Source organism: Hemiscyllium ocellatum, chromosome 33 (genome assembly GCF_020745735.1).
Source record: "Hemiscyllium ocellatum isolate sHemOce1 chromosome 33, sHemOce1.pat.X.cur, whole genome shotgun sequence".
NCBI lineage: Eukaryota > Metazoa > Chordata > Chondrichthyes > Orectolobiformes > Hemiscylliidae > Hemiscyllium > Hemiscyllium ocellatum.
Genome location: NC_083433.1, coordinates 4,754,007 through 4,776,357, shown reverse-complemented (window position 1 = coordinate 4,776,357; position 22,351 = coordinate 4,754,007).

Sequence of the window (22,351 nt, the reverse complement as noted above, 5' to 3'; positions counted from 1 at the left end):
CATAAGTTCATCAACCAGCGCTATGGTTTAGCCAAACAACACGACACGGTGGGCCGTCAGGAATGAGATATTTGCACTTGTCTAACAGATGCTGTTGAACCATCTCCACCCCTTTTGGTTATATTCATCAACTTGATCGGACTCACTTCCTGCGCAGGAGGGACTTGGCCCTTCTGGTCTAGAGGTAGGGAAGCCACCATTGTACCATTTGTTTGTCTTCAGATACACAAATGCTGTCTGAGCACTGGGCTGTACACGTTTTTTTTAAACAACATGTTCAGATCTCTGGAGTAAATGGGACTTGAACTTAGATCTTCTGAGGTGGATAGCCACATTCCAGCATCTGCTCAAATGGGGTCAAACCCCATGTCCCCAGGTCTGAGGGTCTGGATTGCTAGATAAGCACCATTATCAGTATGCCACCACCTCACCATCTCCCGCCCTTTTACGCTGTCAGAAGTCACATGACACCAGGTCATCGTTCAACAGGTTTATTTGGAATCAGAAGCTTTTGGGGTGTAGACCCTTCATCAGTTGAATTGAGAGAATTTATGGGGAAAGAGACCAAGGGTAGAGAGATCCAAAGGTCATACAAATGGTGTGAGTGGTGTCAGGTATTAAGTCTCTGCAGGTGATCACAAGAATCAGACAGTGTGAGTGAAGTGTCAACAGCTGAATAACAAGTTACAGCATGACCTATAATCCGGCTAAATGAGGCAGAGAGATAATTGCAAAAAATTAAAAATAAGGTGGTGCTGGAGACAAACCAAATGTCTGGAATAATAGGTATGAGACTCACATGCCGAGTGTCTAACCAAAGCAATAAGTAATCTAAACGTGGACAAACTAATTAAAGCAGAGAGATCCATAACAAGTTATCAAGGTGATAGGGTCAGCCAGGACAGTAAGGAAGATTTTACAGATACAGAACATTATGGTGGGGTCACATGTAACACAACACGAACCCAAAATCACGGTTGAGGCCACCCTCACGGGTACAGAACTTGGCTGTCAGTTTCTGCTCGGTGACACTGCTGCGCCTGCATTTGGAGTATTGTGTACAGTTCTGGTCACCGCATTATAGGAAGGATGTTGATGCTTTGGAAAGGGTTCAGAGGAGATTTACGAGGATGTTGTCTGGTATGGAAGGAAAGTCTCATGAAGAAAGGCTGAAGGACTTGGGGCTGTTTTCGTAAGAGAAAGAAGGTTGGGAGGTGACTTAATAGAGACATATAAGATAATCACAGGGTTAGATAGGGTGGACAGTGAGAGCCTTTTTCCTTGGACGGTGATCGCTAGCATGAGGGGACATAGCTTTAAATTGAGGGATGATAGATATAGGACAGATGTCAGAGGTAGTTTCTTTACTCAGAGAGTAGTAGGGGCATGGAACGAACTGCCTGCAACAGGAGTAGACTCGCCAACTTTAAGTGCATTTAAATAGCCATTGGATAGGCATATGGATGAGAATGGAATAGGGTAGGACAGATGAGCTTCAGATTAGTTTCACAGGTTGGCATAACATTGAGGGCCGAAGGGCCTGTTCTGCATTGTAATGTTCTGAGTCCTATGATGCTACATTGTTGTGTATCTCGAAAGCCATGTCACCTAATTTTTTTGCCCACCACAGTCCAACACCACACCTCTACATCATGGCTTTTAAACAGTGGTAAATCAAAATGGCGTGGTGTCATTAGTTTAATGAATATAAATTGGAGATCACTGAGAACTTTATTATGCACTTCCATAACCTTGCAGAAGCTGTGTGCAAAGATTGAACCTCATGCCCCTGAAATAACAAAAACTTTGAAAAAGAAATGTAGGTTTGCATTTAATTATATTTCCTCAGCTCTTTAAGAAAATGATTTTTTTTTAAAAAAATGGTAATCTTTATCAATGCTAGAAGGAAAATTAGTGAGTTATAATTACACTTGATAATTTTGGCTGTCTGAGAACATTCTATCTCGAGGATTGTAAAGATTAAAGTTTAAATAATTGAGCTGCTGATTGTCAGAGAGGGTTTGGAGGAGATATTGGAGTTGATAGACTGGGCTGTGGATGTTAGTTCTGGGTAATTAAGGCAGAGCTTAGAAATCATTACTCATGCTGACAGAGTCAACATAATATGAGTGTTAACTTTATGGTTAGTGTCGTCTTGAATAGATCAGTTGGTAAGGCCCCCATATCTGAGCTAGAAATCTCTGGTTTGTGTCCACCTTCAGAATTTTGTTGAAATCCTTTTTACTGCTTGTGGGTGAAGATACAAGTTAGTTATAAGGAGAAAGCAGATAGGCTGGGGCTTCTTTCCCTGGAGTGTAGGAGGTTATTAGGTGACCTTATAGTGGTTTATAAAATCATAAGGGGCATAGATAAGGTGAATAGTAAAGGTCTTTTCCCCAGGGTAGGAGAGTTCAAAACTAGAGGGCATCATTTTAAGGTGAGAGGGGAAAGATTTAAAAAGGAGCTGAGGGGCAGCTTTTTCACCCAGGGGATGGTGCGTGAAGGGAATGAGCTGCTAGAGGAAGTGGTAGATGCAGGTACAGTTGTAACATTTCACAGACATTTAGACACATACATGGATAGGAAAGGGATATGAGCCAAATGCAGGAAAGTGGTAATAGTTTGGTTTGGGAAACTTTGTCAGCACAGACTAATTGGTCCGAAGGGTCTATTTCTGAGCTATGTGACTCTATGCTTCTATCGTAGTGATTGTAACGAAGTCAGCCAGGGGGACCTCTTAGAATATGAGTTCCCTGATTGGGGCTGTTAATCTGATCCGATCAAGGAACCATGGCTGACAAATATAAACAGGAGGGTCAGAGGTTACGTTCTCTCTGAGGGAGCTGGATCAGTGTTTAGGACTCTCCTAGTGTAAATAAAGGGTGACTTGGTGACAGGATATCGGCCTATGGGGAGCTATTTCATCGATATGTCATTCTTCCCTCATTTTTGCTTTCCAACCTTTCTATAAATGATTGTTGCGCTCTCTCTCTCTCTCTTTTTCCTCATTGCTTCTGGAACCAGTACTTCCCCAAGCTTTATATTTTAGATTAGATTACTTACAGATTAGATTAGATTACTTACAGTGTGGAAACAGGCCCTTCGGTCCAACAAGTCCACACTGACCCGCCGAAGCGCAACCCACCCATACCCCTTACCTAACACTACGGGCAATTTAGCATGGCCAATTCACCTGACCCGCACATCTTTGGACTGTGGGAGGAAACCGGAGCACCCAGAGGAAACCCACGCAGACACGGGGAGAACTTGCTGAATAAATACTCAAATTAGTCAGAAGAACTAACTGCTTCTGTTCAGTTTGTGATTCTCTACTAAAGAGGGACAGAAGCTATTCATGCGGAGCCTTCAATACCAACAGAAATCGCTGGAGAAACTCAGAAGTGTCAAAAAGTGTGGCGCTGGAAAAGCACAGCAGGTCAGACAGCATCCGAGGAGCAGGAGAGTCGATGTTTCGGGTATAAGCCCTTCATCAGGCTTATACCCGAAACATCAACATTCCTGCTCCTCGGATGTGGTCTGATCTGCTGTGCTTTTCCAGCGTCACCCTTTTTGACGCTGATCTCCAGTATCTGCAGTCCTTACTTTCACGTGGAGAAACTCAGCAGGTCTGACAGAATCGCAGAGAGAAACAGTTACCATTTGGGATTCAGCAACCCTTCTTCAGAGCTGATCATTGCTCAGAAAAAGGTGGTGCATTTGTGGTGAAGCTGGGGTGGAGGGAGTGGGGCAGGAGTAAACTATAGTTAGAGACTGAATTGAATTGAATTTATTGTCACGTGAATCGAGGCACAGTGAAAAGCTTCGTCTTGCGAGCAATACAGGCAGATCACAGAGTTAGGTAGCACAGATAGTAAATAATAGGGAAACAGCTGCAAAAACAAAAACACAGGTACAGGTGAATGCTAAGAGTTTGTGAGTCCATTCAGTATTCTAACAACAGTAGGGTGGTAACTGTTTTGAAACTGGCTGGTGTGTGTGTTCAGGCTTCTGTACCTTCTCGATGGTAGAGGTTGTGGAAAAGCACTGCCAGGGTGGGATGGATCTTTGAAAATGCTGGTGGCCTGCCCTTGACAGTGGGCCTGGTAGATGAATTCTGTAGATGGGAGGTTAGCCTTTGTGATTGTGAGGGCTGAGTTCACCATTCTCTGTAACCATCTCCGATCTTGAATGGTACAGTTACCATACCAGGTAGTGATACATCCAGACAGAATGCTCTCAGTGGCACACCTATAAAAGTTGGCGAAGTTATTTGCTGTCATGCCAAATTTCCTCAGCTGCCTGAGGAAAAGGAGACGTTGTTGGGCCTTTGTAACCAGTGTGTCCACATGAACAGTCCAAGAAAGCTTGTTGTGGATGACCACTCCCAGGAGCTTGACAGTCTCCACTCATTCCACCTCTGTGCTGTTAATGTGCAGGGGGGCATGAGTAATATCCCACCGAAAGTCAGTAATGAGTTCCTTGGTTTTGCTGGCATTGGGAGCTAGTTCAGTGCACCATTTTTCCAGGTCTTCCACCTCCTGTCTGTAGTCTGTCTCGTTGCCATGTGAGGTTTGACCGAATATGGTGATGTCATCAGCGAGCTTGTAAATTGCATTAGTCTGGTATTTGGCAACACAGTCATGGGTATGCAGTGAGTACAGTAGGGGGGCTGAGTATGCACCCCTGGAGGGGGTTCCAGTGTTGAGTGTTAGTGAGGATGAAATATTGTCCCTAATCTTCACTGATTGTGGCCTGTGGGTCAGGAAACCCAGTTGCAGAGACTGGGGCTTAGTCTGAGATCACTAAGTTTAGAACTCAGTCTCAAGGGGATAATAGTGTTGAAGGCTGAACTGTAGTCAATGAGTAAGATTCTTGCATAGCTACATCAGCTCTTATGTAGATGGAGCTCAGACAGAGAGAGAGAAACGTTGTTGGGCAGATATAGGAATGGCCAACCTGGGAGAATGAATCACTGCCATTGGGGACTATCAGCAACTGAGGACTCAATATTGAATAAAATCATCTTAAGGCCTGAGCATCTTCACCCACGTCCTCACTCCAACCCCCCCCCCGCCACTCCCCCCACCGTATACCAGACCTTATCATCACATGGAGAAAGTGAGGTCTGCAGATGCTGGAGATCAGAGCTGAAAATGTGTTGCTGGAAAAGCGCAGCAGGTCAGGCAGCATCCAAGGAGCAGGAGAGTCGACGTTTCAGGCATAAGAGGAAAGGTGTAAGCAATAGGTGAGGATGGAGCCCAGATTGAGAGAAGGGCTCATTCCTGAAGAAGGGCTCATGCGACTTTCCTGCTCCTTGGATGCTGCCTGACCTGCTGTGCTTCTCATCCCACGGGCTGTTACCACACACACATCTCACAGTCAACTACTGAGACTCCTCATCAGAAGCTAATGTTCCTCTCAATCTAACCTTCACACATTCCTGTCTGTCCACTGTTGTTTCTCTCAGTCTGGGCTTCATCCTCACCTATTGTTTACACCTTTCCTCTCCACCCCACCCAACGCCAGCAAATACACCAAACGTTTCCCAGCTTCAATCAGCTCTGACAAGGGGTCACTAAATATTAACTCCGTTTCTCTCTCCACAGCTGCTGCTGAGTTGCTCCAGCACCCTCTGTATTTGTTTCAGGTTTCCAGCATCCTCAGGTTTCTGGTCTATTTGCTGGAGGAGCCTTGGTGTGTGGGGTTCTGACGCACGTGCCCCCCACCAGGGCTACACAGTGTCAGTCCACAATACAACATAGAATATAACAGAGCAGTACAGACCTCTGTGGAACCAATCTGAAGCTTATCTATCCTACACTATTCCATTCTTATCCATATGTCTCTCCAATGACCATTTAAATTCCCTTAAAGTTGGTGAGTCTACTGCTGTCGCAGGCAGGGCATTCCACACCCCTACGACTCTCTGAGTGATAGAGTAGTACGGGTGTGGAACTCACTGAATCCCATCCCTCTCTTGCTCATCTCTGATTCTGTTTGCCGTGTTGAAATTGTGGTCAATTACTACACCCCAATTACTCCCCAATTACTACACCCCAATTACTCCCCAATTACTACACCCCAATTACACCCCAATTATTCCCCAATTACTACACCTCAATTACACCCCAATTACACCTCAATTACTCCCCAATTACTCCCCAATTACTACACCCCAATTACTCCCCAATTACTATACCCCAATTACTCCCCAATTACTACACCCCAATTACACCCCAATTACTACACCCCAATTACACCCCAATTATTCCCCAATTACTACACCCCAATTATTCCCCAATTACTACACCTCAATTACACCCCAATTACACCTCAATTACTCCCCAATTACTCCCCAATTACTACACCCCAATTACTCCCCAATTACTATACCCCAATTACTCCCCAATTACTACACCCCAATTATTCCCCAATTACTACACCCCAATTACTCCCCAATTACTACACCCCAATTACACCCCAATTATTCCCCAATTACTACACCCCAATTATTCCCCAATTACTACACCTCAATTACACCCCAATTACACCTCAATTACTCCCCAATTACTCCCCAATTACTACACCCCAATTACTCCCCAATTACTATACCCCAATTACTCCCCAATTACTACACCCCAATTATTCCCCAATTACTACACCCCAATTACACCCCAATTACTACACCTCAATTACTCCCCAATTACTACACCCCAATTACTCCCCAATTACTCCTCCCCAATTACTCCCCAATTACTCCTCCCCAATTACTCCCCAATTACTACACCTCAATTACTCCCCAATTACTCCTCCCCAAGGAGTGGGAATCTTTCTGAAGCTTGCTGCTGACTGTTTGGATGAAGGTTTGGTGTCACTGAGCTTCTTCAGCTGTGGCAGTATCCCTGGAGTGTGGAGTTGGGCCACAGCCTTTGGTGAGGAGCAGGATGTGGCCATTGAAGCCTTCTCCATCGTTCAATTAGATCACAGTTAATGCTCAAACCACCTCCGGGTGCACCCGCCTGCCCTGTCCCTTACATCGATCAACCTCAGTCTTGAATCCACGCAGTGACTGAGCAGTGACTCTTGGTGACTCAGTTGTAGAGATTCACAACTGTCTGGGTGAATATTAATTTATCTGAAAGAACTGGCTCATGGTGACTCTTCTAGTCATAGAGTCTTAGATGTTTTACAGCACTAGAAGGTGTGTGCACCAGTGACCAACACCCAACTACCATTGCTCTAGCTCCGCTTTCCAGTACTTGGCCCGTAGCCTCATATGCTTTTTAAAAATTCATTTATGGGATGTGGGCATCGCTGGCTCAGCCCAGCATTTATTGCCCACCCCTAGTTGCCCCCTTGAAAAGGTGGGGGTGATCTGTCTCTTGAACCGCAGCAGTCCACCTGCTGTGGGTAGACCTGGGGGGAGGGGAATTCCAGGATTTTGACCCAACTGAAGGAACGGTGATATAAATTCCAGGTCAGGATGGTGAGGGGCTCGGAGGGGAACTTGCAGGGGTTGGTGATCCCATGTATCTGCTGCCCTTGTCCTTCTGGATGGAAGTGGTCATGGATTTGGAAGGTGCTGCCTGAGGATCTTTGACGAATTCGTGCAGAATATCCTATAGATGGTACACACCACTGCTACTGAGCTCCGATAGTGGAGGGAGCAGATGTTTGTGGATGTTTTAGTATTAAAGTTCACTTAAAGATTCCTGCCTGCGTGACCCTTTCAGGCAGTGAGTTCCAGATACCCACCACCCTCTGAATGAAAGCAATTCTTCCTTAAATGCCCACTAACCTCACAGATTCACAGCATTGTTATAGTGTCAAAGGGGCCATTCAACCCATACTGGTTCTATCCATTAGTGCCAGCCTCTGGTCTTTTTCCAATAACCTCCTGCCCCTTACATTAAATCTATGGAACCTGGTTACTGATCCCCTCCAGTAAAGGGAAACATTTCATCCTATCCAGTTACCTCATTGTTTTCTACACATCAATCAGGCTCTCCCTCAGCCTTCTGAGGTGGCAGCAGGGCTCAGTGGTTAGCACTGCTGCCTCACAGCCCCAACAACTCGGGTTCAATTCCAGCCTCGGGCAACTGTCTGTGTGGAGTTTGCACATTCTCCCCGTGTCTGCGTGGGTTTCCTCCCACAGTCACAGAGATGTGCAGGTCAAGTTGGATTGCCCATCGTGTCCAAGGAGGTGTAGGCTAGATGGGATAGCCATGGGGAAATGCAAGGACTTGATGGGCTGAATGGCGTGCTTTCACACTGTTGGAATTCTGTGATACTCCACTGTGAGGGAAATAACCCCAGCCCATTTAGTTTGTCTTCATAGCTGAATCCCTGCAGTCTTGGTAGCATCCTTATCCTAAACCTCTCAACATAACCCCACTTTAGAAGCCTATTTGGCCTTCCATCATTTAATAATGATCTCTTCCAGATTATCACACCTTTCTCCTGAGCTTCCCAATCGGAACATGAGTGTTTTTCTGCAAACCTTCAGTTGCTTCTGATGCACTTGTGTTTTCTCCCCTTTTTCTTGAACCGTGTGAAGGAAGGGCCACTTTTGGTGACCACTAGATGGTGCCTATCTCTTTCGGAATGCCAATGTTTTTTTTGTGTGTTGTCTGCTATTTGATTCTCTATTAGCTGAGTAATGTGTCCACGGGAAGTCTCGTCACATTTGTGTTTGGACTGGGGAGACGGGGAAGGTTTGCCTGTCTGGATTCCCAGACTGCAGCCAGTGGCTCAGATTGGCAGGTATCCCAGCCCCGGGTTGACAGAGTGCTGCATTGTCACAGGGGCTGGATTCCCAGGCTGGAGGTTAGACAAACTCAATAAAGGACTGCGCCCTTTCTGTGAGAGGGCAATGGGGGTTAAGACCATAAGGCCATTTGGCCCCTCGAACCTGCTTATTCAATAGGATCATGGCCGATTCAACATTTCTCACATTCCTGCTCTTTCCCTGTAACCCTTGATTCCCCAACTGATCAAGAATCTACCTCAGTCTTAAATATACACACAACCCTAGGTTACAGTCCAACAGATGTATTTGGAAGTACCGTCTTTCGGAGCGCTACTCCTTCATCAGGTAGTTAGCTAGCTACCCAACGAAGGAGCAGCGCTCTGAAAGATGGTACTTCCAAATAAACCTGTTGGACTATAACCTAGTGTTGTGTGATTTTTAGCTTTGTCTACCCCAGTTCAACACCGGCTCCACCACATCTTAAATATACACAAGGACTCTGCCCCCACAGCTCTCTCAGAGAAGAAATTCCTCCTTTGATGACAAGATCCATTAACCATTATAATATAGATAGAGGAGTGTGTTGATGGTGGGTATGTTGTGGGTGGGGGCTGTTGTGGGTGTGTGTGTGTTGGAGGTGGATGCCGCGTGTTGGGGATGGAGGTCAGGTATAATGTGGGTGGGTGTGTATTGGAGGTGGGGGAGTGTGTTGGGGATGGGGGGGTTTGTGTGTTGGGATGGGTGTGTGTTGGAGGTGGGTGCTATGTGTTGGTGATGGGAGATGCATGTGTTGGGATGGGTGTGTGTTGGAGTTGGGGGAGTGTGTTGGGGATGGCAGGTTTGTGTGTTGGAGTGGGTGTGTTTTAGAGATGGGGAGTGTGTTGGGATGGGTGTGTGTTGGAGGTGAGTGTGTGTTGGAGATGGGTGCTGTTTGTTGGGGATGGGGGTGCTATATGTAGGGGTGTGTGTGTGTGTTGGAGGTCGGTGCTGTGTGTTGGGGATGGGCAGTGCTGTGTGTTGGGATGTGTGTGTGTTGGAGGTGGGGGTGTGTGTTGGTGATGGGAGATGTGTGTTGGGGTGGTTGTGTGTTAGAGGTGGGGGTGTATGTTGGGTGGCAGGTTTGTGTGTTGGAGTGGGTGTGTTTTGGGGTGGGTGTGTGTTGGAGGTGGGTGCTGTGTGTTGGGGATGGGGGATGCGTGTGTTGGGATGGGTGTGTATTGGAGGTGGGGGAGTGTGTTGGGGATGGCAGGTTTGTGTGTTGGAGTGGGTGTGTTTTGGGGATGGGGAGAGTGTTGGGGTGGGTGTGTGTTGGAGGTGAGTGTGTGTTGGAGATGGATGCTGTCTGGTGGGGATGGGGTGTGCTGTATGTAGGGGTGGGTGTGTGTTGGAGGTGGGTGTTGTGTGTTGGGGATGGGGAGTTTGTGTGTTGGGTGGGTGTGTGTTGGAGGTGGGTGCTGTGTGTTGGGGATGGGGGGTTTGAGTGTTGGGGTGGGTGTGTGTTGGAGGTGGGGGCTGTGTGTTGGGTTGGGTGTGTGTTGGAGGATGGGGGGTACTGTGTGTTGGGGATGGGGGGTTTGAGTGTTGGGTGGGTGTGTGTTGGAGGTGGGGGCTGTGTGTTGGGGATGGGGGGTGGGTTTGAGTGTTGGGGTGGGTGTGTGCTGGAGGTGGGGGCTGTGTGTTGGGTTGGGTGTGTGTTGGAGGATGGGGGGTGCTGTGTGTTGGGGATTGGGGGTTTGAGTGTTGGATGGGTGTGTGTTGGAGGTGGGGGCTGTGTGTTGGGGTGGGTGTGTGTTGGTGGTGGTGGGTGCTGTGTGTTGGGTGGGTGTGTGTTGGTGGTGGGTGCTGTATGTTGGGGATGTAGGGTTTGTGTGTTGGGTAGGTGTGTGTTGGAGGGTGCTGTATGTTGGGGATGGGGGGTTTGAGTGTTGGGTGGGTGTGTGTTGGAGGTGGGGGCTGTGTGTTGGGGTGGGTGTGTGTTGGAGGATAGGGGGTACTGTGTTAGGGATGGGGGTTGCTGTGTGTTGGGGTGGGTGTGTGTTGGAGGATGGGGGGAAGCGTTTGTGTTGTGGGTGGATGTTGGGGATTTGTTGGAGGTTGGAGATGGTCCTGAGGTACTGAGCAGAGAGAGCGTGTCTGTGTGGGACCGAGACAGCTCGCTCTGTCTGTGTCTTTTCCTTTCCTCATTGTCTTGGCGAAGTGACAGTTCATAGAGACAGCGACAGAAAGGAACATTTTATACGGTACTCAACTCTACTCATCCCTGCATTGAGATGGTCTGGTTTAATCAGGATCTCCTGCTCTCTGGGCTGTTTAAGTCAGATTACTTGTGACATTCCATTTTCACTCCCCAACTCATGTGTGTATTTTCTCTCCCTGAAAGGGACTGAATATAAACAAGATGGAACCCTGGCAACTCAATAGACTTTGGGAAGATCAGGACTGAACTCTCATCTTCGACTCTTTGTCTGGACGGTCGATAACTCTTTACCAAACAAATACCTTCCCCTCATCAACTCACTGTGCCACCTGAGTCTCTGTCCTTTGCACATGCTGCATGTGTGACGCAGGATGGTCAATTCAGTGGACTATTGGACTCCAGGTCACATCACCAGTGGAATCTGATCTACGGTCCTTGCACATGTGTTTCCAGTTGGGGCCATGAAGGAGAACATTTGGCCCATTGTCTCTGTGCCAGCTGTTTGAATCCAGTCAGTCTTATCATCTCTGCAAATATTTACCCTCGTTCTCCTTTAACAGTTGCTGTTGAATCTGTTTTCTAACATTCTGTCAGGGAGCAAGTTCGAAATAATCGGAAATGGTTGATGAATAAATAACTCACTCTGTTTCCTGTTTATTTTGCCAATCATTTGATCTCTGTGTCCTCTGGTAAATGACACACTATGTAGTGGCAATATTGCTTCCTTTTCAACTCCATTACAACCTTTCATCATTCTTCATGCCTCTATGAAATATTTTGATTTGATTTGATTTATTGTGGCCACACATACCGAGGTACAGTGAAAAGTCTTGTTTTGCAAGCAGTCAGAGCATACCATACAAAGAGAAATGCTGGAGATCAGAGCCGAAAAGTGTGGGTCCTGGAAAAGCACGGCAGGTCAGGCAGCATCTGAGGAGCAGGAGAGTCGTCTTTTTGGGCATAAGCCCTCCGTCAGGAATGTCGACCCAAAATGTCGACTCTCCTGCTCCTTGGATGCTGTCTGACCTGCCGAGATTTTCCAGCAGCCACACTTTTCGACTCGAACTATACAAAGTGCACTAGGGTAGGAGAACAGAGCGAGGAACACAATGTTATGGCTACAGAGAGAGTGAGATCAATACGAAATTTGAAATTTGAGCGGTGCACTCAGAAGTTTAATAACAACGGGAAGAGGCTGTTCTTGAAACTGTCGGTTCATGTGTTTAAACTTCTGTTTCTCCTGCCCAATGGAGTAGATTATAATTGGGCTGGGAGGGTCTTTGATGATATTGGTTGCTTTCCTGAGGCAGTGGGAGGTATATGGATGGGAGGTTGGTTTGTGTGATGGACTGGCCTGTGTTCACAACTCTGTATAGTTTTTTACTATAGTTGCTATGCCAAGCCATGATGCATCTAGATAGATTACTTTCTATGATGCTTCAATAAAAATGAGTAAGAGTTCTGATGGACATGCCAAATTTCCTCAGCCTCCTGAGGATTTAGAGACATTGTTCTACTTTCTGGACCATTGCACCCATGTGGTGGACCAGGACAGACTGTTGGTGAGCGTCACTCCCAGGAACCTGACTCCCAGGAACCTGATGTTCTCGAACATCTCTACCTCAGCTCCATTAATGTAGACAGGGGCGTGTCCTCCCACTCCACTTCCTGAAGTCAATGAGCAGCTTTTGCAAAATCTCCTTCTAATCCTTGCTCTGAGAACAGACATACTTTCTCCCGGGCAGAAATGAGGACTGCAGATTCTGGAGATTAGAGTCTAGATTAGAGTGGTGCTGAAAAGGCACAGCAGGTCAGGCAGCATCTGAGGAGCAGGAGAATCAACATTTTGGGGAAAAGCCCTTCATCAGGAATGAGGCTGGGAGCCTTGGGGGTGCAGAGATAAATGGGAGGGGAGTGGGGCTGGGGAGAAGGTAGCTGAGAGTGCAATAGGTGGATGGAGGTGGGAGTGAAGGACACCCGCACCAATCAAACACACCGTCCTGTGGCCAAACTTTTCAACTCCCCCTCCCACTCAACCGAGGACATGCAGGTCCTGGGCCTCCTCCATCGCTGCTCCCTCACCATCTGACGCCTGGAGGAAGAACACCTCATCTTCCACCTCGGGACCCTTCAACCCCAGGGCATCAATGTGGATTTCACCAGTTTCCTCATCTCCCCTCCCCCCACCTTACCCCAGTTCCAATCTTCCAGCTCAGCACTGTCCTCATGACCTGTCCTATCTGTCAATCTTCCTTCCCACCTATCTGCTCCACCCTCCTCTCTGACCTACCACCTTCACCCCCACCCCATCGACCTTTACTCAGCTACCTTCCTCCCAGTCCCACCCCCTCCCATTTATCTCTCCACCCCCAAGGCTCCCAGCCTCATTCTTGATGAAGGGCTTTTGCCCAAAATGTCAATTTTCCCGCTCCTAGGATGATGCCTGATCTGCTGCGCTTTTCCAGCACCATTTTAATCTTGATACTTTCTCCAGTCTGTCCACAGGTCTGAAATCCCTCCTCACTTATCCCATTCCAGTGAATCTCCACCAAAAGCCTCTCTAAAGCCTTGCCATCCTTCCTGAATTGCTCAGAGCTGCACTCAACATTCTAGCTGAGACACTGCCAAAATGTTTTGAAAAGTTAAACTCCAGTGTCCTTGTTTCTGAATACTTCTGAGGTTTGGGTACAGTCGAGTTACTTTCTCGTTTCGTCACAAATGTAAGACAACGAGAAGTGGAACTGAACGATTAAAGAGAGACAGAGAGAGATGCAAAGTACATAAGATAGCTGTGGGCTGAATACTATCGCCTGAGACTATAGTGGAAGAAACTTCACGTGGAATGTCAATGGTGGGAAAAATGTGCAGGATTATGGGAGAGAGGAAAGGCAGGAGAATGGAGGAAAGTGAGATGCTCATTTGGAGAGCTAGTATAGACAGGATGGGCTGAATGACCTCTTTCTGCGTGGTAACAAATCTCTGTTTCTGTGATTACAGAAAATGCAACAATAACTAACGGTACTTCATAAGGCTGTTAACTGGCTGTAAAACACTTTGGGACACTGATGTTATAAATGGTTGATGACATTAGGGGATGTAAATCCAGCTTTCCACTTGATAGTCCAGTGAGTTAGGGTGGAAACAGCCCCTTAGTCTCAGTAACACTAGGACAAGGACAGCACAGAATCAGATAAAGAGTAAAACCTACTCTACACTGTCCCCATCAAACACTCCCAGGACAGGGACAGCACAGGGTTAGATACAGAGTAAAGCTTCCTCTACACTGTTCCCATCAAACGCTCCCAGGACAGGGACAGCACAGGGTTAGATACAGAGTAAAGCTCCCTCCACACTGTACCCATCAAACACTCCCAGGACAGGGACAGCACAGGGTTAGATACAGAATAAAGCTCCCTCTACACTGTTCCCATCAAACTCTCCCAGGACAGGGACAGCACAGGGTTAGATACAGAGTAAAGCTTCCTCTACACTGTTCCCATCAAACGCTCCCAGTATAGGGACAGCACAGGGTTAGATACAGAGTAAAGCTCCCTCTACACTGTCCCCATCAAACCCAGGAAATATTGATACTTTGTTTTATGGTGTGTTTGTGTGGGTTCATTTTGAAATGGCTTTCTCTTCTATTCTTGGTCAGTTTGTCTCCTCCCCCGTGTGGATACTGGGTGGTTAATGGCGTCTGTGCGCTGGTTGTGCTGGAGTCCCACGGAGCATCAGTGAACTGTGAGAGGGAACTGCATCTCCTGTGTCTGAGTGAAATGTTCCTCAGCCCCTTGCTCCTTAGAGTTCTCAGTCCTCTCATTGTGTGACCTATGCCTCACAAGTACAGCCATCAATGCGCGAATGCCAATCATTGTCTGGTTGTGGTACAAGCCGAGAGATGGGGACGGTTGGGACATGGTCTGCAACAAGATGTGAAGAATCAACCAGCAAGAAATATCAGATCGTTGGAACTTTCCTTTGGTTTTAACAATCCTTCGTGGAAGCTAAAACTATGAAAGTGCCAGCAAAGATCATGAGACAGATACAAAGTTGGTGCTGAGTTTATCTCAAAAATGGCTGTATTTGTTTATCAGGAGAAAGTGAGGACTGCAGATGCTGGACATGCAGGTCCTTGGACTCCTCCATCGCCAGACCATAGCAACACGACGGCTGGAGGAGGAACGCCTCATCTTCCGCCTGGGAACTCTCCAACCACAAGGAATGAACTCAGATTTCTCCAGTTTCCTCATTTCCCCTCCCCCCACCTTGTCTCAGTCCCAACCCTCGAACTCAGCACCACCCTCCTAACCTGCAATCTTCTTCCTGACCTCTCCGTCCCCACCCCCACTCCGGCCTATCACCCTCACCTTGACCTCCTTCCACCTATCGCATTTCCAAGATCCTCCCCCAAGTCCCTCCTCCCTACCTTTTATCTTAGCCTGCTTGGCACACCCTCCTCATTTGAAACGTCGATTCTCCTGCTCCTTGGATGCTGCCTGACCTGCTGTGCTTTTCCAGCAACACATTTTCAGCTGTGTATTTGTCTATCAGCCCTGTGAAAAAAAAACAGTAGAGTGCTTGTTTTATAATGGAGATTTTTGCTTTTGTGGTAATTTAAAGCTCAGACTGCACCCTCTGATCTAACTGTGACATTTTTTGCAGATTTCAGCTCTCTCCCAGACACCAGGAGCTCGGTACGATGAACTCCTGAACCCTTCCTGGTGCCTGCGCCTCATTATTGGCCGAGGAGCAGCTGGATTGAGCCTGTACCTCTGACAGATTGTCAGCACCTTTCCAAGACTGAGCGGTAACTGTGAGCTACCAGTCCTCGATGAATCACCTTGATTGACAGTCAGCTGAGCTCAGTGGCAGGCTGCCTCTTCACTCACTCAAATAACTCACTGCCACCACCACTCCCACTGAGAGATCACCAATGTCCACCCTACCTCCTCATTGTTGACAGAGAGATACACCAACAAAGTACAGCACAGGACTGAGTCAACAGTGACTGTGGTGTGGCAGGATTGGTTTGGACACAGAGTAATTCTGGGCTGGGTGAATTGGATTGACGTGTTGGAGCCAAATATAGTTGATTGTTTTACTCGGAGCTGTGTTGTGTGGATTTGGCTGGGTTCAGGGAATTGGGGTGGTTTCTGTTGGATTGGAGTGACTGGGATTGATTTGGGGAGTGTGGGGTTATGGAGTGTGGAGTTGGGGGATGAGTGTTCAGGAGAGAGTGCGGTTAAGGGTGTGTGGGGTTAAGGGAGAGTGGGTTAAGGGAGTGTGGGGTTAAGGGAGAGTGGGCTAGGGGACTTTGGGGTTGGGGGAGTGTGCGGTTGGGAAGGGTGGGTTAGAGGAGTGTGGTGTTAAGTGATAATGGGGTTAGGGGACTGTGGGTCGGGAGAGTGTGGGGTTACGGGACTGTGGGATTAGGGAGAATGAGGTTGGGGGAGTGTGGGGTTAGGGGAGTGTGGGGTTAGGAGAGTGGCGTTGGGGAGAGTAGGGGGGTTAGAGAGACTGTGGGGTTAGGGGAGTGTGGGATTAGGAGGTCAAAATGGAGACCTGTGACCAGTGGTGTTCCACAGGGATCCGTGCTGAGACCACTGTTGTTTGTGATATATATATAAATGATTTGGAGGAAGGTGTAGGTTGCCTCATTAGCAAGTTTGCAGATGACACCAAGATGGGTGGATGAGCAGATAGTGAAGGGAACAGTCAGAGAATACAGCAGAATGTAGAGAAATTGGAGAGATGGGCAGAGAAATGGCAGATGGAGTTCAGTTCAGGCAAATGCGAGGAGATGCATTTTGGAAGATCCAATTCAAGAGGAAACTATATGGTAAATGGAAAAGTCCGAGGGAAAATTGACATACAGAGAGATCTGGGTGTTCAAGTCCATTGTTCCCTGAAGGTGGCAATGCAGATCAGTAACGTGGTCAAGAAGGCATACGGCACGCTTTCCTTCATTGGATGGGGTATTGAGTATAAGAGTTGGCAGGTCATGTTACAGTTGCATAGGACTTTGGTTAGGCCGCATTTGGAATACTGTATACAGTTCTGGTCGCCACATTACCAAAAGGATGTGGATGCTTTGGAGAGGGTGTGGAGGAGGTTCACCAGGATGTTACCTGGTGTGGAGGGCGCTAGCTATGAAGAGAGGTTGAGTAGATTAGGATTATTTTCATTAGAAGGATGGAGGTTGAGGGGGGACCTGATGGGAGTGTAGAAAATCATGAGCGGTATAGACAGGGTGGATAGCAAGATGCTTTTTCCCGGAGTAGAGGGGACTCAATTACTAGAGGTCATGAGTTCAAAGTGAGAGGGAAAAGGTTTCAGGGAGGGATATGTGGGAAGTTCTTTACACAGAGGATGGTGGGGGCCTGGAATGCCTTGCCAGTGGAGGTGGTAGAGGTGGGCACGATAGCATCATTTAAGATGTATCTAGACTGATACATGAATGGGCAGGGAGCAGAGGGATATAGACCCTTAGAAATTAGGCATCAGGTTTCGGTAGAGGATCTGGATCTGTGCAGGCTTGGAGGGCCGAATGGCCTTTTTCTGTACTGTAATGTTCTTTATTCTTTGTAAGGGAGTGTGGGATTAGGGGAGTGTAGGGTTAGGGAGAGTGGGGTTGGAGGTGTGTTGGGTGAGGAGAGAATGGGGTTGGGGGAGAGTGGGGTGGGGGAGAGTGTTGGGTTAGGGAAGAGTGGGATTAGGGGCGAGGGGGTTTGGGGGAGAGTGGGATTAGGAGAGTCTGGTGTGGGGTTATTTGGGGATTTGGGAATAAAGTGGCCTGAGATGTTAAGTGTACAAGTCCCGCTGTACGGTGTGTTGTATGCTTGTAATATTTACATCTGTTTCCTGATCAAACAGTTTCAACAAAATACAGATATGGCACTGCAGCTGCAGGAGCCATCACATTTAGACATGACAACTTCGATGAAAACTCAGTGTCTTTGAGTGTTCCTCAATGAAGGTCCTGCGTACATTTTGAGAAGAAATCTTGCTCCTCCAAACAGTAGTTAGATTTTCCAACTACAAAAAATTCATATGGCCTCAGTTCCTCAGTGTGAGGGAGGGAAACATCAGCTAGGCCTCAGCTCCTGAGTGACATCCTACGTGGCACAATGGGCGGCACGGTGGCACAGTGGTTAGCACTGCTGCCTCACAGCGCCGGGGACCTGGGTTCAATTCCCACCTCAGGTGACTGACTGTGTGGAGTTTGCACGTTCTCCCCGTGTCTGCGTGGGTTTCCTCCGGGTGCTCCGGTTTCCTCCCACAGTCCAAAGATGTGCGGGTCAGGTGAATTGGCTATGCTAAATTGCCCGTAAAGTTAGGTAAGGGGTATATGTAGGGGTATGGGTGGGTTGCGCTTCGGCGGGTCGGTGTGGACTTGTTGGGCCGAAGGGCCTGTTTCCACACTGTAAGTAATCTAATCTAAAAAAAAACCCCATGCTGAGCTGCACAGGCCTGGAAGAGGATGAGCGGGAGGATGGAGTAATGCTGAGCTGTCATGTGTTCCAATGTAGGGTTAAGGTACTGGAGGCTGGTGAAAGGAAAACTCAGTCATAAATCACTGACTGAGGAGGTAGAGGGAACCAGAAAAAGCCAATATTTATCCTTCAATGGGCTTGAGCAACCATTGTCTTGTCCTCCATGACCAACCGGAAATCCAAGAACCCATAGGGCTCAAGTATTAAATAATCGAGGTGTTTAATTCCAGCCTCACTGGCCACTCTCGCCTCTTCACCTGCTGTAAGACACTCTCATTGAGCTCTGAGCTCCTGTTCCACACAAAGGCCATTATGCCTCCAGGATCCCTACCCTTATTGGCTGTATCTTCAGCTGCCAATCCTCATTCTCTGGATTCTCATCCTCAGCCATCACCCACTTTTCTGTAAGATATTACAGGTCAAATGGTCACAACTGTTGCCCCTGTAGCCTGTTCTCGTTTACTTCCTTAAATCCCTAACCCCACCCTCTTCACCGTATTCTCCACAACTTTCCCCTCTGCCCCTATCATGCCCTCCACCCCCTCTAACTACAGCTGTTCTCACTATCTCTTAGTCCTATTATATATTAATATCATTCTGTATTGAATATTCAAGGTTAAGACAGGTTTTTAATCAGCAAGGGAATCAAGGGTTTTGGGAAAAGGCAGGTGATTAGTGTTGAGGATTATTGAATCAGTCATGATCTCACTGAATGGCATTGATGGGCTGAATGGCCTGATTCTGCTCCTGTGTCTCATGGTCATAATGACCTCTTTTGGTGCAGCAATACCCCGCCCCAGGATGGTATAGTCAGACACACAGATGAGAAATCATTAGTCAAAATGAAGCAGAACCAATCACTGCGATTCAAAGCTTGACTCAGGCCAGCTGTTGAGAAATGTCTCGTGTCAATAACAGTAATTCATTAAGATAACGAAAGAGAAATTCATTTTCTGGTTGCTTTTCACTTGATTGTTTCAAAACAGTGATAATATTATTTCAAAAATAATTCATGAAACCTTCCAGGCTTCCAATATTCTGCAGCCATTAGCAACAGGCTCCCTCGACACTGTCCCCATCGAACACTCCCAGGACAGGGACAGCACAGGGTTAGATACAGAGTAAAGCTCCCTCTACACTGTCCCCATCAAACACTCCCAGGACAGGGACAGCACAGGGTTAGATACAGAGTAAAGCTCCCTCTACACTGTCCCCAATCAAACACTCCCAGGACAGGGACAGCACAGGGTTAGACAAAGAGTAAAGTTCCCTCGACACTGTCCCCATCAAACACTCCCAGAACAGGGACAGCACGGGGTTAGATACAGAGTAAAGTTCCCTCGACACTGTCCCCATCAAACACTCCCAGAACAGGGACAGCACAGAGTAAACCTCCCTCTGCACTGTCCCCAATCAAACACTCCCAGGACAGGGACAGCACAGGGTTAGATGGAGTAAAGCTTCCTCTACACTACCCCCACCACACACTCCCAGAACAGGGACAGCATGATGTTAGATACAGAGTAAAGCTGCCTCTACACCGTGCCCATCAGACACTCAAGCCCTGAAGCAAGAACTAGAGAATTTCTGATTTCTCTGAGAGTTGGAGAAGGTTATGGGGGTAACTGAATGATAATGTCAGTGTTGAGTTTTTGTCAGACTGGGATTCAATGCAGGGATTTGATGGCTGCATGTAAATTTGTGTGTTCCGTTTGAGTTGTACAACCTTGTCAAATCTCTCCTGAAATGTAATCCCAAGGAGCCAGTCGCCTGCTAATCATTTCTCTGGTTAATTGCGCTGGGTGCAGTAGGATTGCATCCTCCTGGGATATTGTCGTCAGATGCTGTCCTCAGTTCTGCTGCTGAGATTTGGGTAAGACCGGAAACTTCATAATCAGTGATATCCCAGCTGCAGTTGGCATCTCCGTAACAACCAATTAGCAGTACCCGCGACCAGCTCCTGTTGGAAGACTCAGGGCTAATTACAGCGATTTATTTGGGGTTAGGATTTAACACCAATAATTAAAATTGGAGGAACCCAATTTTTCGACATTCCGAGGGAGAGAAAATGAAAAAAATTCCGCTTTGTTACTGAGATCTTGCTGTGAAAAGGGGTCATTTAAATCAAGATCAGCATAGCATGATGGGTTGCATGGTTTTCTCCATATTGAATTTATTCTATGCTTCGATGAAATCATCTCCCATCTCTTTCCATTATAAGGCCTGTGCATTTTCAATATTTATTCCCAGGATGTGGATATCACTGGCTGGTCCAACATTTATTGCCCATCCCTAGTTGCCCCTTGAGAAGGTGGGGGTGAGCTGCCTTCTTGAACCCCTGCAGCCCATGTGGCTGTGGATAGACTCACAATGCCCTTGGAGAGGGATTGTCAGGATTTTGACCCAGCCACAGTGAAAGAACGGCGAGATATTTCCAAGTCAGGATGGTGAGTGGCTGGGAGGGGAATTTGCAGGAGGTGGTGTTTGGAAGGTGCTGTCTGAGGATCTGTGGTGAATTTCTGCAGTGCATCTTGTCGATAGTACACACAGCTGGTACTGAGTGTTGGCGGTAGAGCGAATGGATGTTTGTGGAAGTGGTGCCAATCAAGCAGTTGCTTTATCCTGGATGGTGACCTTTCTGAGTGTTGCTGGGGTTGCACTCACCCAGGCAAGTGGGGAGTATTCCATCTCAATCCTAACTTGTGCCTTGTAGGTTGTCGTGTTAATGATCACAAATGAAGCAATGTGTTGTGGCTTGGGCTTTTATATTCCAGAGCTGAAAAATGTGTTGCTGGAAAAACGCAGCAGGTCAGGCAGCATCCAAGGACAGGAGAGTCGACGTTCTGGGCATAAGCCCTTCTTCAGGAATCATCTCCTGCTCCTCGGATGCTGCGCTTTTCCAGCTAAACATTTTTCAGCTCTGATCTCCAGCATCTGCAGTCCTCACTTTCTCCTAGTTGATTTTAACCTATTACGAATCCTCTTGCAAGGAAGTCTTCCTTGAAGAAGCTCTCTTCCTCCTTCTCTCCTGCTCCTTGGATGCTGCCTGACCTGCTGCGCTTTTCCAGCAACACATTTTTCAGCTCCGATCTCCAGTATAATGCAGTCCTCACTTTCTCCTTGTATTTTCCAGTATGAGTCAGGATTCCCCATAGCTGATTACCAGGGTAGTAAGTGATTCTGGAATGTGCTTAAGCAAGGAACTGATTGTTTCTATAGTTGGAGAGCTTCATCTGAGCGGCATCTGGAGAAACTGGATTCAGGAAAACTATGTTGACCTAAAGGGTTAACTTGTGTCGACTATTTGCATAAAGTTAACTTCTTTTGATAATTATTTTAAATCTGTGCCCTCTTGTTCTTGATCCTTTATGAATGGGAACAGTTTTTCCAGACTGTTTGAGTTCTCAGTGTGGTACACGAGTGCGTTGTGGAAGCTACATACATTAAGCTAGGGCCCTATAGATAGAAAGGACATGCATATGGACTGTCCTTGCTTCAGCTGAACAAAGTACTCGACAGACAGTCTCTGATTCATTTCAACTGCCTGGTTTAAATTTAAGTAAAACTAGGCAGCTAACTGTCAGTCATCATCAACTGATTCATTCACCATTGCAACACCTCCCCCAGTCAGAGTTCACTTGTCAATCAAACAGCATTCTTTTTAAATTCTGAATGACACGTTGGTTCCATCTAAATTGATGTTTCTTGCAAATTGCCCTGGCAATTACAAAATGAAAACCTTTGGCAAACTGTATCTTTTTTTCAGCAATACTCCATATCTCTTAGAGTCATAGAGTCAAACAGCATGGAAACAGACCCTTCGGCCCGACTCGTTCATGCTGACCAGGTTTCCTAAACTCAACTAGTCCTATTTGCCTGCATTTGACCCATATCGCTCTAAACCTCTCCTAT